This window comes from Tauraco erythrolophus, chromosome 4 (genome assembly GCF_009769465.1).
Source record: "Tauraco erythrolophus isolate bTauEry1 chromosome 4, bTauEry1.pri, whole genome shotgun sequence".
In the NCBI taxonomy this organism is placed as follows: Eukaryota; Metazoa; Chordata; class Aves; order Musophagiformes; family Musophagidae; genus Tauraco; species Tauraco erythrolophus.
This window is the reverse complement of record NC_141468.1, coordinates 8,521,410-8,539,188: the sequence shown is the minus strand read 5'-3', so window position 1 is coordinate 8,539,188 and position 17,779 is coordinate 8,521,410. Positions and strand designations below refer to the sequence as shown.

The following is a 17,779-nucleotide window of genomic DNA, read 5'->3' as shown; positions in this document are numbered from 1 at the left end:
GGTAGCATTAGTTTAGTACGTGGAAAACCTGTGTCTCTGTGTGTGTAGAATCATAGAATGGTTATCATTCACTAAGCTGGATCACTGCTTTGGAAATTACTTTCAGTTGGCGAATGTCAATTTTTTACATTTTCTCTTTTTTCAAGTTTCAGTTTATCAGTTATTTTGTTCCACTGTTCCAGCAAAAAATCAGATATTGTTAATTTATACATTTTAAGTCTCTTGGAACAAATGAAACTGTGTGACAGAAGACTGAAGCAGGAAAAGGAATTACTGCTGGTGAGTGATTAGATGTGTGCTGGTTTTCAGTATCTAGCAAGAAAACTGGCAGATGTGTAGGCTGCAAACCTGGTATCTATGTAACGCAGGCTGTTGGAGTTATTATCCGTAATACCCAGCTCTGACTAGCATGGACTAGTCTTGCGTGGATCTCTACAGTACATGAGCTATTTGCTGCTCTCCGGAATGCGCAGGTTTCTGCCTCTTACTAACTGCTCCCTTCTTCGCCTTTCTTTAAGACAAAACAGCCAGCACTGACAAGGGCTCATGTATAACCACCCTGCTGATGTGAATGTCCTGAGCTGCCTCCTCAAAAATTACGTGTCAGCTCCCAGGCACCCCTGGCATCGGTACAGTGCTGCGGTCTCCACTCCAGCGTGCCCTATAAACCACGTGCAGTTTTTAGCAGGCGCTCATTCAGCCGGAAGGCGCTCCGGTCCTGTACGGAACGTGTTGCTGGTCGGCACCGCTGTGTCAGCAGAGTGGTTTAGCAGCACAGCTGAAAGACACACCAAAGAAAACGCGAGGAATAGTCTGTCTTTCAAGTTACATGTTCAAGCAGCTGCTTTGGAGTGGCCCGCCTACCAGTTCTCTGCATGCAATGGATAATAGTATCCCTTTTGCTATTGAATCTCTTTCCTTGTAAGGAGCAGACCTCAGCTGACGTTTCTCATGCTTTTGACCCCTCTTTTCAGGCCTGCACATGTGTTTGTAGCGTGATTTTCTTTTAAGCTGTGTGATACAGTTCCTGTAGCGAGCCTTAATTTAATTCTTGTCTGACAAGTGTCCTCTTGTCTGTTTTACACAAAGCTGACATCCACTCAATTCTTTTCATCAAGTATTTGGCAGCATAATTATGTATGAAGAGTCGTTCAGACCATGCTGACTTATACCTGCTGAAAGATCTGGCCCACAGTGTGTATTTCTCTCTGGGTTTTGATTTACTCAGCATTTGAAAGATATGTACAGGTACTGGGAGGGTGGAGGAATAACCATCAGTATTCAAAATCAGAAATTGTTTCTTTATTTCACTCTTAACTATCAGGGTTCTATTTAGTTTGCTATATGAAAATAAAACCGGTAGTCTGCACTTGCTGATACGCAGATTGTATAGAGGATTTAGAAGGGTATGAAAAAACTTCATGTGCTGAATGAAACTTTAGATTTTCTGTGACTGTGAAGTTAATGGTTCACTACTGAAAGCTTTCTAATTGCTGTCATCTTGGAGGGACTGGGCCTCAAGGGATCGCTCTGGTAAAGGAGGCTGCTTGGAGCCTGCCTATCTCATGACTTTGTTCAGTGGCAAGTTGAGACCTAGTAAGAGATCACCTGGTATTTTTTTTAGCCTCTTGTTGAATATAAGTTTCCCGAGTTTGCCCTGGAAGTCCCCAGGATGACTGGCCACAGGCATTTTGTCCAAGATTCAGGGAATGTGCAAGCTCACAGTTGTGCAATTCTAATACCCCTACTCCTGTATATGCTATATGGGATTCAGCTTAAATGGATTTGTGTACAAATGTCTTTGATCCTTCATTGTGCCACTCACTTTTTGTGAGACAATCTTGCAGTAGGCATTAATGTCCATCTGTCTTGTTACCTTGCAAGGAAACAAAACTGATGCTGTCTTTCACAGTGAGTACACTGACAGTTTATCTGATCGGCGGCCTGTTTTATTGTTGTCTGAGCTTTGTGCATCTGCAAGACTTGGCTTTTTTCCTCCTCTTGAACACGATACAGAACAGGTGAATGTTTTCATGGAGTGGATGTAGCATCTGAATAGATGGTTGAGAGCTGAGCCTGACTCACTGAATTTTTGGTACTCTGTGTCCAACTTTGCTGTAGTCGCACTCTGTATTTCACAGACTGCGGCCGAGTAACGAGCAGCACTGGGAATGGAAACTGGAGTGGCCCTCTGACTTCTGACATACCCTGGATGTGATACAGCCACCTCTAGAGATCCAAATACAGAAGCTGTAGTTACAGAAGAGCTCAGCATTACTGCAGCTTCTACGTCCTTTTTTTCCTGTTTGAACTTTTTTAAGGAACAAGTGGCTGACGCACCAAGTGAACAAACCCGATAGTCAGGGACAAGCTTCCAAGTGAAATTAAAGGCAAGAAGTCTGTAACCAACGTGAAGAAACGTCGCCATTTCCCACTTCCATCAGCAGGGGCAGAGCTGTTGCAGCAACTGGCTGCTCCGTGCCGAAGCGGAGCAGCTGTTTTTATTGCAGCTGCCAATGTGAGACCAGTTGGGTCTTCGAGAAGGTGTGAACTGGTGCAGGACACCTCCTGCTTAACTGGGACAACTGTGCTCGTTGCCTCTAGGAAAATAAGGACAAGTGTGTCGGAGGAGAGCAGGAAAGTCCTAAGAGCAGGCAGCTGTGAGAATTTGAGCTCTGGGGTGGAAAGCTGCCAGTGCGGCTCCCTGACCACAACGGGTACATCATCTCTAACTCGGGTCACGGGGAGACTCATGCATATGTCTCTTGAGAGATATGCTGCCTGTCACTTGTGCAGGAAGGAACAGAGCCATTACAGACACGCCTTGTTCAGTACTTTAGCCTTTTCCTGGTAATTATGTGATTTACTGAGGGTTTTTAATCCCCAGCACCAAATTGTTCAATTTCAGTTTTAATTTTATGTTTTGTGGCTTCTAAGACAACGCTTTGCAGGTCTCCATCTCATCAATGTCTTTATTCAGAGTGATGATCTAAGCAGGAGGATTAATAATAGAATTTAACATTGTTGCTTTTGATTTGAGAACTGCATGAGGAATGGTGTCAAATTAAAATACTTAGTGTTTTCTGTGTTGCTCTTTGTAGTCTGAACTCTTTTTGTGACAAGTGACATTAATTTTCATACAATTCTGGAAGAAAGAAATTGGATATCTACTTCTAATTGCTACTGGTTAGGAGTGTGATGTGTGTGTAATGCAGGATAGATTGATTAGACTCATTATGGCATGAAATGAAAATGTCAGACCACAAACATAAGCAATAGAGTTGTTGCATTTTTTATTACACTTTTGCCTTGGGTTTTGCATAATTGAAAAAGGATCATGCACAAAAAGTAATCTTGCCCTGAAAAACAGAACATCAGCGAAGAAAAAAGTCTTCTCAATTATTGGAATAAACTGAGTCCCAGGAGATTGAGGAGTATGATTTGCCTGAATAATTGTGTGCAAAGAAATACACGGGGAAAAAAATAGAAGAAATACATATTCTGGTTTAGAATCACAACGAGGAGACTGGGCTGCATCTCTTTACAAGCATGAGATTTTTTTCAGGACTGTGGCAGAAGCAATGGAAACATTTCCAAACAGATCGTAGTGATGTGGTGGAAGATGTGGAAGGAAAAAAAATGTTCTTATTAGTGTGTTATTTTCTTTAAATAAGCTGCAGTGCCTTATTACAAGAATTGATGCCTTGCTTCAAAAATTTAAAACTTTTCTAAGACTGGGATCTCATGCCCTTCTCTCTCCCTTTACCTGACTGCAGAAGGACCACCAGTAGCACTGTCAGTCCTGAATCCTGTGATGGTGAGAACCATCCAAGTACTATTTTTTTCTAAAATGGCACATTAAATGGCTTTCCCTGCCAGTCTCCTCTTTCCTCTCCCTGCAGACTCCATCTCTGGATTTGTGCCGCAGGAGGTTTTGGAGTCAGGGGAGCTGGGAGCTGTATGCCCTGTGTGACTTTTTCTGAGCCTGTGACTTTCTGGTGGGAAAGCAGAGACGGGGAGAAGTCCGTGCTCCCATGCCATTGCAAGGGAACTTTGTCACAAGCTTGTGAAAGCTGGGGGATGGAAAACAGGCTTGGCCAGAGCGCCGCTGGAGAGAATTGCACTCTCTGGGAATGGAGTGGCCTCTTCTGTGTGGCAGCAGGAGGGTACGTACACACGCTGCCTCTCAGTGCCTGTCGTGGAGGGGATGGCCTCGATGAGAGCATTGCAGATTTTCTCATGACCTTTGTGGTCTCCTGCAGATGTGCTAAAAATATCTCCTGCAATGGAGATCTGTTGAACCAATTTTTTACTTCTGCTGTGGTTGACTCTTGCTCTAAAAAAATCATTAATCCTACCTGTTTATATCTTGTGCTGTCCCTGCGTTAGCGAAGGCTCAGCTCAGTATTCACGTAGGAACTAGCTGGCTAGTTTGATGTTCTGTACATTTATTAGCATTAAAGGCCAACACCTGGAGCTTAAAACGGGATAAACAACTGGGTTTAAATCACATCTCGTTTTGGACTGAGATCAAGAATGAAACATTTTGGCTCAAAACCCTCCCAGGAAGGAGGAGGTGGCAGGAGCATGTAGCTGTGCTACAGCTTGCCCTGGGGCAGGGAAGGGTGAACGGCCGCTTGAAGTTCCTTCCAGCCTAGTTTTCTATGATTCTGCAAAAATAACGATTACAATGATTGTTAGCTGTGCAAATTGCTGGAGATAAATTGCTTTTGGCAAGTTGTGTGTGGTTTATGGCTGTTTCATCATTTTAGTTGATGCAGTCTTGCAAGAGAAGTGTTAGCAGGTGCATTCGTGCAGGTCTCCAGCATTACACTACTGCATATGAAGGTTAACCGAGGCCATTGCCCTTGCCAGCACTTCTGCATGTGTGACTCCATGGAGAACTGTAATATTAATAATTGTACACATTTCCTGAGTGAGTCAGATAAGCTGAGGAAGATTAATTGACTTTAGTAGACTGGCTCCAGCTCATGCCAGCAGAGAGTCTAACCTGATGCTATTTATGGTAGTATTTCATCTGGTTGTGCAATCTCAATGTAAAAAATTTTGTCATTTCTCGAATGCATGGGTCTGATTCTCCAAGTGCACCTGTAAGTTCTGAGCTCCTCAATTGGTACTCAAGTTGAGCTGCATATAAAGTGGCCTTTATTTAAGACTGCAGATACTTAGGTATTTTTAAAAAAACCACAAAACCTAAAAACCCCACAACCCCTCCCTATCCCCTCAAAAATCCTGAAATCAAAAAAACGAAACAGCAAAGCTCCTCCCCACCCCCTGCAGTCCAGACTGTAAGAATATCAGGTTGGTCACGTGGAAACAGAGTATTCTAAAACACTGTCTTCAAATTTTCCACCTATTTAATACTTGGAACTATCTGTTCCAATATATTTTTAAACAAGTGCTCTGGGAACACCAGTGAAAATACTTCAAGTATTTCCTCACAGACCTATTTTCATAGATTTATTCTGAAACTCATCTTTGTTGAAAAACATCTCTGGGCCAGGTTTATCCCTGGAGTAATTTTCCTTGATTTTTAATAGCATTGCAGGAAGGGTGAATTTGGCTTGTGTTTTAATTTATAGCATAGGAAATATGTACAGCTACAGCACATCTTTGCCCAGGGTATGGTACACAAGGGGAAAACATGCATGATTCTATCAGTACCTTGTTAATTTAATTATAACAACAGATGCAGCATTTAATCTATTTGACTTTTGTCATTGAGTTACTAAATTCTACTCAAAGAATATTTTTATTTTCCCCAGCTACAGCACTGAGTGAGAAGCCTCACAGCTTCTTGAAATGTTAAGCAGCTTTGCAACTTCCTCTCTCTCTGCATCAATAATCTAATATTTTTGCTGATAGCGCTTTGTTTTGAAACTGAGCGATGTAAATCTGTCTTCCTTTCTGCTTGTACCAACACCTATTTCCTCCTGTGTTTGCAGAAAGAAAAATGCCACAAAAGAGACCTTCTTCCTCTTTTCTTCTTTTTTTTTTTTTCCTTCCCTCCCTCCCTTTTTAGCTTAGAACATGCTCAAAGTTAATTTAAAAACAGAGCTCTCTTGGAGACGCAGTTTAGCCATGTTTGTGTTCAGTGGCATTTAGTATGTGTTCAAGACAGCATTTCCATTAAAGGCATTTCTCAAATTGAAAACCAGAGTAGTAAACTAGTAAGTGCTGCTTGTGTTTGCTGGCCTGGAAATAACAGAAATATTTCCTTTGGTATTTCCAGTGGTGCAGTTTATATTGCCTTCAGATAGAAATCCGTGCCTCTTGCTCAAGCAGGATGCACAGAACTGAGACATTTCCAGCTGTGCTGGCTGAGCCTGGTGGTGGTACCTGGCCAGGGAGAGCAGTAATTCTGCTTGAGGGCTTCCTTCACTAGTCTGGATGTTCTGGGTCCAGGAAGGCTCTGTCACCGTGGGTGCAGTATCTCCCTCATTGCTGGACTGCTTTTGTCAATCAGTATAAGCACCCTCAAAATTATGTTTATTCTGTCCTAATATAATGATGATCAGTCATAGAATCATGGAATGGTTTGAGTTGGAAGGGACCTTTAAAGTTCATGTAGTCAGCCCCTCTGCCGTAAGCAGGGACACCTTTCACTAGATCAGGTTGCTCAAAGCCCTGTCCAACCTGACTTTGAACACATCCAATGATGGGGCATCCAGAACTTCTCTGGGCAACCTGTCCCAGTGTTACAACACCCTCATCGTTAAAAATTTCTACCTTATGTCTAATCTAAACTTACCCTTTTTCAGTTTAAAACCATTGCCCCTTGTCCTGTCACTACAGATCCTGGTAAAAAGTCTTTCTCCATCTTTTTTATAAGCCCCCTTTGTATACTGAAAGGCTACAATAAGGTCTCCCTGGAGCCTTCTCTTCTCCAGGCTGAACAACCCCAACTTTCTCAGCCTGTCTTCGTAGAAGTGTTCCAGCGTCTGACCGTTTTCGTGGTCCTTCTCTGGACCTGCTCTAACAGGCCGATTCCCAGAGGTGCTGTTTTGTTTTTTTTTTTCCTCTACAGAAAACATCTAGATTAGCTTAGACCAGCTGAAAGGACCATCTTAGCCTGGGTACGTGTCTTTTAGGTGTCACTGTTAGATGAAGTGGATCGTCCCACTTAGTGACTGTGCTTTTGTTCCACCCATGCACTGCTCCCGATGTTTAGCTGGCCACTTCCATGCCAGGAGCTGAACGTTTCTGGCTGAGTTTGGGTGCTAGGGAAGAAGAGGGGGCTGGTATGCATCCTCTGAGCACTCAGTACTGGAGATGCAGTGGCTTCTGCAGTGAGTGGAACCACTGATGGTGTTGCACTACTCTTTGGGATTCTATGTACAGGAGGACTGAAAAATAGTTTTCACTGTGTAGCATTTCTTACATAGTAAGTTAATGTAGTTACTGATAAGAAGTTCTAGCTCCTTACTGGATTTCAGATGAAGACTCAGATCCGTTAGACTTGGTGACCCTTCTGTCCATTCTTTTGAACAGTTTGGCTTCCAGGTACGAGAGCCCTTTCCTCTCTTCAGTTTTCCCGATCGTTGGGACTTTCCACAGTTGCATAATGGTTTAGTCACCTTCCTGCACAGGTTAGAAGGGGGTTTTTCACCCATATGTAGCAGGTAGGAGGAGTTCTTCAGTTCAGCTTCCTTCATGCCATAGACTGCAGGAACACATTGCTTTGATTCTTTAGATGACTATTTCAGACCGACAACATTAATGGCACTAGCAGTCATTTTGTTATCTAGATAATTAATCCACAAGGTATTGCACACAATGCGGTGAACAATACAGGAAATGATTAAACTGAGTATTTTCCATGGTTTTGCGTTATACAGTATGTGAAGCTGGAAGTAACTGGCATACTAGAGATAGTATAAAAAGCAGCAGCAGGTTTGATTTGTTCAGTATTACTGTAGGTTATGAAATTAGGACTGAAATTTCTAACTATTTGATTTTTGAAGGGACCTTTCCCACTGCTGTTAAAAAGCAATTTAGCATTCTAGGCTTCCTGGACTTCACATAACCCCACTGAAGGAAGGCAAGTGTCTCTGGAAGCTGCTTGAGAGTGATGGTATTTGACATTAAGTGTTCAGCATAGCTGTTTTGATTTGCCCTCTGGATAGCCATGCTAATGCTATAAGGAGCTTGCTTTCCTATTTTAGATACAGCAGTTAAAGGCCCAAAGGTAGGTGACATGAATGCTTCTATAAATATGTGTGTTTTAATCAAGCCATTGTTCATAATTAGATAATAATCATAATGGTATAAACAAGGGTTCGAGTGGGATACATAAAAGGTGTTAAGCGAGACAGAGACAGGTGGTTAATGTCTTCGGTTTTTAGCTGAGGTCTTGGGTGAGATTAATGGAAGGTGCCTACGGCTGAACTGTGTTGGTTTATCTGATGTAAAGAAGGGGAGAACGAGACGTGAGAATTTGAATGAAATTCTTGTTGCCTTGGCCTTCCATGTGTCTGCCTTATTCCTTTAACATAGTGTTGCCTCCTGCCTCTCAAGTCACTTGTTGAAGTAATGCAGCTGTCCCATGGGAGATTTTCGGGAATGGATATTTAAAGGACTCATTTGGAGGTTTTCTCTAAAATGGCTGTCAGCACCCTCTAGCAATGGAAATAACCCCTGGGGGAGATAAAAGAACTCTGAAACTGTGCATAAATCTCTCTTCTCCAGTAAGAGCCTGTGCTCTAACCTCTACAGACTTAGTTTTGACTCTACTGGCAGCAACTAACAAATTTGTTAATCTCCCTACGAGCGAGGCTGGTGCTTCCGATGGTAGACAGGCACATTTACTGGTGTGCACTCTAGTAAACCCCCTGCTGCTGACTTGCAGCGTTCATCCATTGACCTCAAACTTTTGATGATCTCATTGTTATTTTTTAATCACCGTGTGAATTTAACTAAACACTGTTTTCCTGGAAGCGCTAGGTTTTCAATGGTAGTAAATGCTTATGTTGAATAGAAGCCATAGGAAAACACTGAGCAAAGTAGAGTGCTGATCAGAATTGATTAGCAGACATATACTTCCTGAATCAAAATCTGCAGCCCTGTACGATCACAAAGATTTATTGTGTGTACCACCAGGTGCTTCAGTGTGTGTTTAATTAGGTGTGTGAGAGGGAAGTGGCTCTTGAATGAGAGTGTTTAATCCGAAACTGTGGAGTCGTTAGCTTAGCTAACAGCTTAGGTGATGCTGTGTTGGTGGACTCTCATGGAGGTGCCTGTCACCCTGCTCAAAGACACATAACTTTGCATCTCATGCAGCCCAGCTTTGCAGCAAACAGGTTAGTAGTGCTGGCAAGGTGAGGTCTGGGGATGAAGGTGGCAACCAAATCTTTTTTAGTCTGGAGAATCTAAACAGTTACCTAAAATGCGAGCAGGATGTTACCTTGGTGTGAAAGATGAGCTGAGGGTTGTGTCTTTCTGGAGCGACGCAACATTGACTGAGAGCAGTCAAAGATAAAATTTCCAAAAGTTCTCCTGTGTTGTAAGCCCCAAAGCCCATTTGCTTCCAGAAATATATAAGATATAAAATGGGGATAGTGATTCTGACCTCTGTGTAGACTGTAAACTTGTGGAGCATAATGACTCTCTCAAGTGTGTGTGGAGAGTGAAGTTGCTTGAATTTTGGTTCTAATTGATGTTTGTAAAATCAATTTATAATGTGAGCTCTAATGAAACTCAAATAATAATGATTGAAATCTTCTCATTTCAGCCTTTTGTAACTCCTTCTTCATTGCCTGCATATATGATGAAAGATGAAGCAGCTTTTTTTTTTCCTGACAGTGTCCTTAATAGAGATGTTTCACTTCTCCACCTGCACTTTTTAGTCTGATCTTAATTGTTACTGAGTTTCTAACCTTTTCCTACAAATTGTACTGCTTTGTAGCGTTGAAGTGGTACGATGCTCCGCACTAGCTGTGTTTATGCTGGCTCAGCTGTTCCCAGTCTGGAATAACTTCACATGATACTGGTACAGGTAGACTCCTGTGCTGATTTTCACTAGTACTTTGCACTGGCAGAAGTTACACGATCCCAGCTGACTGTGTCTGTCTCTTCTGGGGGTTTTGCTGCCTTGCAGGGCCTGTTTGCTTACGTGGGCACAACACAACTGATCACCGCTATAGAATTTCTCAAATACGACTGGTTTGGGACTGGCTGGAGCAAGCTGTTGTCTGCTGGAAAGATCCTTAAGACACACATCTGGTTGAACTAACACCATATTCAAACCATGTTCGCCATGTTCAAACGTACCAGTTGTAGTTTGACGCTGTTGGTACCTGTGATGTTGCTGCTCTCAGCAGGGCTGGAAAGGTGTAGGTGAGAGAACAAGAAGTATTAAGGAAAAAGCTGTGCAGGGAAAGGCTCCTGGATGACGTTTGATAGCCTAATTGCTTTCACAAGCAAATGCATTTCTAAATTGGAAATGGATCCTGTTGGTGTCTGGCAGTAAAAATGCTGCCTTTGTTGTGTTTCTGTGCAGCTTTTCCAATTGCTTTATTGGGATCAATGTTAAAGCAGGTGGGACAACATCCTCTGTGCGGCAGGCTGCTGGGTTAAGTGTAGTGGGTAGGAATTCTGTGTTTATAACATCATGTATCTCCATGATAGGAAAAAAGCTAAGGCTGACTTGTTAACATGCACATTGAAGGATGACTGTTAATATTCTCTTGATGAAACGAGACTTAACTGTAGCAAACATTTGCTGTAATCTTAAACACTAATGATAAACTCACACTGATGTAGTGGCTGAAGATGCAGTATTTACACCCTGCTGAGCACTGAGACTGTTGAGGAATACGTGCTAGTTTAAAGAGGACAGATTTTAATAAATGGGTCTCTGTCTTATTACTAACGTGCTTGAGAAGAACATGCTGTAGTCACCAGTGGGATAGGAAAGCCCTCAGGCTCCCAGCTCTCATTCCGGCTTTTCTATGGGGATCTTCGTCTTGGAGTCGTTTCTGAGGACGTATTTACTAGTGCAGCTTACAAAAGCATGTGTTTAATGTGCCTTTTTTTGTTGTTGAGATGATAAATCCATAGACAAACAACAAAAAAGAAAACACTAGGGACTTTGCTAATAACTTGGAAAGGAAGAAATTCATAAAAATAGGCTTGGGGTGAAAATGGCGTCAGTCCTTCAGGCATAAGAATCGTAAATCCCTGGCGTTTCTTTTGCAGCACCAAGAAGTTCACAGCCTCCGTGTTACTAACTCTGACATCTTTCCTGAATTTTCTTCTGTGTGTCTGTTAAACCATAACGTTTTAGCTTATTTTAAACATCAATTTCATTTTCTAAACTTCATTCAGCAAATTACCTACTTGGATTTTGCCTCTTGGTTCTAAAACAAGCTTTTGTTCAGTCATGAAAAAGAGTGCTTAACATGAAATGACTCCAAAATTTTCGACAAAACGCTGCCTACAATAGAACAAAGCATAGCATTGTCGTAATTTATGATGTTTCTTACTGATCTGCTCATCCAAAAAACTATGTTTCGCTCTCTCAGCATTTGGTATCTGACATGTTGTCTTGTGCTGACAACCACAGCCTGTTCCAGATTAATTTAGGCCTCAGCGACTTGCTCAGCATCACAAAACCAATTTTTGGAAGAGCTGAGAATAGAGGCTCTCTTTTCTGTCGCGACAACTCAGCTGTAATTACAGGGCAGCTTTCCTGCCGAGTGAGCAAGCCTCTGTTGTGACCAAGCCCATTACAGTGAACAGGTCCCACTTTACATTTTGATGAATTCCTCTGGCTCAGTAGGGTTTGTTTTTTTTCAGTTTTAAAACAATTCCTCAGTGAATCATGGCAAGAATGATTGTCTAATTAAAAAAAAAAAGCAGCAGATGTTAATTTTCTGCTTTGGCAACCTGGGATTCTCTGCTACTTGTTAAGCAAGCAGGCTGAGAAAGTGATTGTGTTGTAAGATGATGGACAAGCTGTGGTAGATGTAGAAAATTGAGCAACTTGGGTTAAACCGTTTGAAAGTATTGTGGAAGTTTGGTTTATTTTACTCAAATTTATAGTAACAGGTCAAGAATTTACGGTAAAGGAAAGGGGCTTCCACCTCCTTTTATTTTTTAGAAATAGCGCTCACCTTTGCAGACCACCTTTCCTGTAGTGAGACAACCCGAAGAATCAATGCATGAGATGGTACCTACAGAAACACCAATTCCCCTTTCACCCTTGATCCCAAAGGCAGTTCCTCTCCTTCTAATAAGTCCATAACATCTTTGTAGGTTACACAGTGATGGAGAAAATTAGTAATTAATTTAGTGATAGGAAACACGAAAGGCAGTGCTCACTGGGATGTGACGCAGTGCGATGTGTTCACTGGAGTGCCGAGTATTCACCTGTGACTGTTTGTTGGAGTGTCTTCTGATTGCAAAACAGGTATGCTTTTTTAAAAAAAATGGGGTCATTGGAATTTTAATTACAATTTTTCTGTATTTTTTTTTAAGTAGCCCATTGATCTATTGAAGGAGAGCCCGAAGAGGATTGCAGAAGCACCTCTTGCCATTTCTTACTTCCTTCTACAAACATCTGAGACAGTGAGCTGATATCCTGCTGAGGACAGTGTATGGTGACATTTTTAAGGAGTCCTTAACGTGCAGTTTATTGCCAGTGTATAACGTTTGTTGGCCTGGAAGTTTCCCTCTTCGGCTGCAAGCCCAGCAGGCGGTAAGATTCCCCTGAGTTGTCTGCTCAGCAGAGGAACAAAGAACAGGGCTGGCTTCAGGCATGAAGAGGTGCAGCTGGCAATTGGCAGTCGGGATTGGCTATCAATAGGTATTCATCGTATTAATTAAGCTGCTGTTGTTAAAACCCGAGCTAGAGGACAGCTTTTGAGCCTGCCTGTTGTAAAGTAAGCTGAGTCACCTGTGAAATGGTGTTCATAAGAGGGCTCCAAGGCTTCTGAGAAGGCTCTTTTCAACCCCTTTTCAGACTGCCAGTACCCTCTTTCAGAAACATGGCCGTCTGGTTGTCTATATGTGAATGACAAATGGAGTTCTCTTCTCTGGAAACTGTATTCTGCTTTCTTGAACCTTGGCTAGCAGAAGCCAAGCTGAGACCTAATACTGCTTTTGTTCCTCAGCTGCAGGCATCCAGCAACAAAGACTTTCAGCCCCTTTCTTGGCTCTACATGAGTCTTATTTCGCAGACCTTTGGTTTTTGGCTTCTTTAAGGTCCTTTTTTGTTTTGAGCGTGAAGAGACAAGAATACACCCATTTTATTTTCCTTTATGAGACCATTGTGAAGTAGCATGTGACTTTTTGGGATGCAGGTGGTTTGTTTTAACAGTTTGATGGAGATCCCTTTAGTGCATCTTAGGACTACTGAGGGTTTTTTTTTCTTGTTAAACTTAACATACTTAAGAGTCCTTCCAGTTCAAGTTTAAGTCCGGCTCAATTCCACTTCTGTAGTGCATAAAGCAAGTGAGCCGTCCTCTCAAAATCCCCAGAGAAGGGTGTGAGGAGCAGAGCTGAGTGGTTCTACTAACTCCAGTGGCACGGCTGGCCCCTTCATGAGTGCTTCTGAGGAAGGACAGCCTCAGACTTTCCTCCAGGTGGTCTGTCAAGCAGAAAGGTAACAATTGTAGGAAATTCCTTTCCTGCCACCAGCTCACAAGCTCAACAAACAATCCCTTTGTGGAGAGACTGGGGTCATCCCTCTAGTTTCTTATTTTTGTTAACTATTTGGAATTTGTTGAGTAGTTCCTTTCTGGAGCGATTAGGGAGTGGTGGTCTGTTTCTCCCTTCCTGAACCTCTTCAAGCCTAAGAAAACAAAAAAAGATGCCATAGAAAACACCTTAGAAACAGTCCCATGTCACTGTACCTGACTTCATTTGTTCCGCCAGAGTATAAGCTAAAATCTCCCCTGTGTACTTGCTAAGCTTGTGGGACTACTTTTGTTTTAGGTGTTGTCATTCTGGGTTCTTCATTCCAGGGAGGCTAAAAGGCCAAAGGCAACTCAGTTCTGTGAACAACACATCCACATACTGTTCAGATGAAGGCATGTTTCTTTAGAAACAACCGCTCTTCCGTCTGAAAAGCGAGGCAGACTATGCTGTCCTTTTATGTGCAGCGTACTGACTGATGCTCAGCCCTGCCCTGGTGTCAGAGCTGCCTGATGTATGAGGTTGCAATAGAAGCTGCTGATAGTAGCTGCTCATAAAGAGCATGTAAAAAGTCACCAGCTTTGACAGACGTGACCTAGTGTCAACATTTTTTTCCGTTTTTGTTTTCTGTAAATTCTTGTATTTCAGAACTCACATTTCTTCCGTCAAAACAATGAAAAGATGATGTTCCACTAAATTCCTTGTGGCACGTCGTGTTCTTTGCAAGGCTCCTGTTGATCACTGTTGCAGTTCAGTAGCTTCATGTGAATCGGGCTTGGCTGTCCTAAACCCATTTGGTGTATGCCCCACCTCCTGGAGCGTACATTTCCAGGAGGCTTGTTTAGGCTGACATACGTTCTTACACCCACTCATTCCTTTTAAACCCATTAGGGCATTGTGCCTTCGGCTAAGGTCAAGCATGTGGAACAGCCTTCTCTTTAAGTGATTGTTCCACCTCACTTTTGGAAGATCAGTTCATCAGTTTTACTCGTCTTCATATTTTTGCCTTTTCCTTCAGGTCTTTCTTCCTTGTCTTTGTAGTGGTGTCCCTTTTGGCGGAGTTGCAGTGAGGAGCCACATGCCTAAAATACGTCTCTGCCAGCTGAGAGTGGATAAAACAGGCCTGGGCAAGGAAGGGTGTCTCTTTGTGGACACAGTGCAGCCTGGAATGTGGATGTAGTTGTCTGAGCCAAGACGAACTTGTTGAGGTGAAGGTTTTATTTCTTTCCTGTGAGTAAGCTGGGAGTATGTTAGCTTGGAGTAGTGACACGTTTGAGAAAATTTCTTTTTGTTTCCTTTTCTCTGTTTCTAAGAAAAGATACTCCTTGTGTTAAGAAATCAAAATAGAGGCTGGATGCTTGCACTGAGCCATTTCCCACTAAAGAAAGAGAGGAGAAAAAAGCAGTCTTTACTAGCGCAGATTTTTTTGTCTTTTTTTTTTTTTCCTTCCTAGTAAAGGGGTTTCTTCCTAGAAAATGAGGGGAACTTGAGTTGTTGAGTTGGCAGGTAATTGATACATATCTGCCTGGTCTGAAGAAGTACTTAACTTTTACATAGCTACCTATGAATATATTTAGGAAGCTGGCAAGCTGCTGTGGACTGTGTGTTTTTCATTATGTGGACATTTTTAAATTTGTCGAAAATGGGCTTCTTTTATGGGTGGCAGAATTCCTTTAAAGTTGTTGTTCGGAAACACCCAGACGGGAAGGGAAGCGTGACAGTGCAACAGATCGTGCTGTGCCAGAACTGCAGGCAGGATGCTGATGTCCCCTAAGGAACAGCGTGTGGCATGGAGCAAAATCTGGAGGTTCACCAGCCCCGCTATGCTCCGATGGGCAAGACTCAGGGATTTACAGCACTGGGGTGACTCAGGCAGCATGTGAAATACTGGGCTTGCTTGGTCTCGTTTTTGCTGCTGTAGCTACTGAATGCATAACTACCTGATGAATGCAGAAATTTTCATTTTCAGACCCCCTTGCAGACACTTATTGATTGCATTTATAGATTTATAAATTTGTAAAATTAGAAGGAATAGCTATGATCCTGTAATTTGGTCTCTCCATGCAATTGAACCGTTTCTGATTTCCTACCACAAATCTTTTAGTAAATTTAGCATTTTATTCTGCTCATTTTAAAAGTGTGTGCCTTGTTTTAGGAATTTGTTTTCTAGCCCTGATCTCCAGTCATTGAAATTTCTCGAACCATTGTTGGGCCTGTTGCTTACAGGACAATCAGGCTGGTTTTAATCTTCACTTTTTAACAATCAAATGGACTGAGCTCAATATAGGGCATGTTCTCCACTTCATAGCTGTTGCTCTTCCATTTGCTTTTTAACATCCTATTTTCTTTATAAATAAGAAAACTGTTTGTGCCAAGTAACCTGCCTCTTCCCTTGCTCCAAAATTTTGTCATATATATCGAAGGTCATTTTACCCTTTTTGACTTATATCTGGCATAGACTTCTGCCTGGTTCAGTATTTACCAGGTTCCTCCATCATAGCATCCAGAAGGGTATTTCTGTTCAGGAAGCATGACCTACACTCTTTTGTTCCTGGATCTCGCTTGGCCTCACTGGGACACACATTGCTCTCTCACCTCACTCGCCAAAGCTTAGTGAACAAAATACAGAACAAGCACAGAAACAACCACCATCAACATGTTTGTTTCTTCCCTGGAAGAATCTTGATGAAGTCTTCTGAACTAGAGTTCAAGAGTGTTCAGGATTAACCAGTGTCCTTTTAAGCATCTCAAGTCAGATGCTTGAAACATTTCCACTCTCTCAATTAATAAGAGGCTGCTGGCTGCTCTGGATTTCCCCCTCTCCCTCAGAAATACGCTTCTTTAGTGTTAAACCTTTTATATTTGAAGAATCACCGTCCTCTAATGCTGATGTTTTCAGAAATAGATTGACTTAGAAGTAAGGCTTTCTTCTAAAAGACTGTGGGATTTAGTTTGTTTGCTTTTAAGTTTAGCGGTTTTCTATGTAAACATGGATTTGGGTCAGTCTTCCCCCTTCTCCCCCCGCACCTTCTCTACTCTGTTCCTGTCTGCAGGAAGTCCTTTACCACTGGGTGACACTGTTTGATAGTTCTTAGCATTGCAACAGTGAAGCCCTGAAGAAAATGTCCTGACTCTTTGGATATGAATCAAGCCTCAGTTTTCATATAAAATCCTATATTTTAATGTAGTTAAATTTGATTCAGCAAATCTGCCCTGACTTTTAATGTAGTGGTCAAAACTGGCTGGTCTAGAACGCTGATGGTGCACTGTAGCTGCAGGGAGTATAGACTGATCTTACTTGCTTTTCTGATCTTAAAATCTCTTTTTAAATTGTGTCATTTCAGAATCGCGTATGGATCACTGTTGACCCATGTATAAATAAATTGCTAGTTTCCTTTTGGGATTAATCATAGTTCCAAACTGTGCTGTGGAGTGCATTTCCTGGGAGGAGTAATTTCAGTGGTCTCCTGAAAGTCTTGTTTGCTGCGGTGTAATAATTATCTGTGTAGTGTATTGGTGAGAGTCAAATATATATTCAGTTGCATGCCTTTGCTAGTCATGGTTTACTCCTTTCAAATGAGTGACATTAGGTGAGATGGAGGGGAGGGATGTGTGCGCATCATGCTGCTGTTCTGCAGGAAGAAAGCGATATAATTACTAGGGGCCTTTTTGATGAGAGGTGTCCAAAACACTGGGTCTTCTCCTTGGCATCAGAAAGGCTTTGCCCATCCCCAGCCCTGTCTAGGGATTTCAGTAGTCACAAAGACCTGAACAAAATGAGTATGGAGAATATGAAGTCCTTAATAAACATGCAGGATGTCTGGGGAAGAGAAATGATGTAAGCTCCATAGCCTGCTTTAGTCTCAGATTGGAACCATGGTGTTACTGTGGGTTGAGCACAGACCAGGATTTAGGGAAGATGGGTGCTGTTCATCGCATGCTAGTCTTTATCCTATGCCTTTCTGCTTTTACTCTGCCTGTATTAAAAATTAGATGCTAAGTAGTTTGTTGCAGGGAAAGTCTAGATCCGAGTTTTGCCTGCCTCTGACAAAAAGGGAACCTTGTCTCTGCCTGCGGTGCTGAATGAAGGTCTCCATCTCCTCCTTCCCCTCCAGTGCTTTGA

General features: G+C 42.3%; 1 protein-coding gene across 1 annotated transcript in view; it reads left to right on the top strand.

Moving 5' to 3' along the window:
- The window catches only part of FAM107B (family with sequence similarity 107 member B), a 61,635-nt gene that overhangs the window by 29,840 nt on the left and 14,016 nt on the right, over window positions 1–17,779 (top strand). The gene's annotated exons all lie outside the window — the stretch shown is intronic.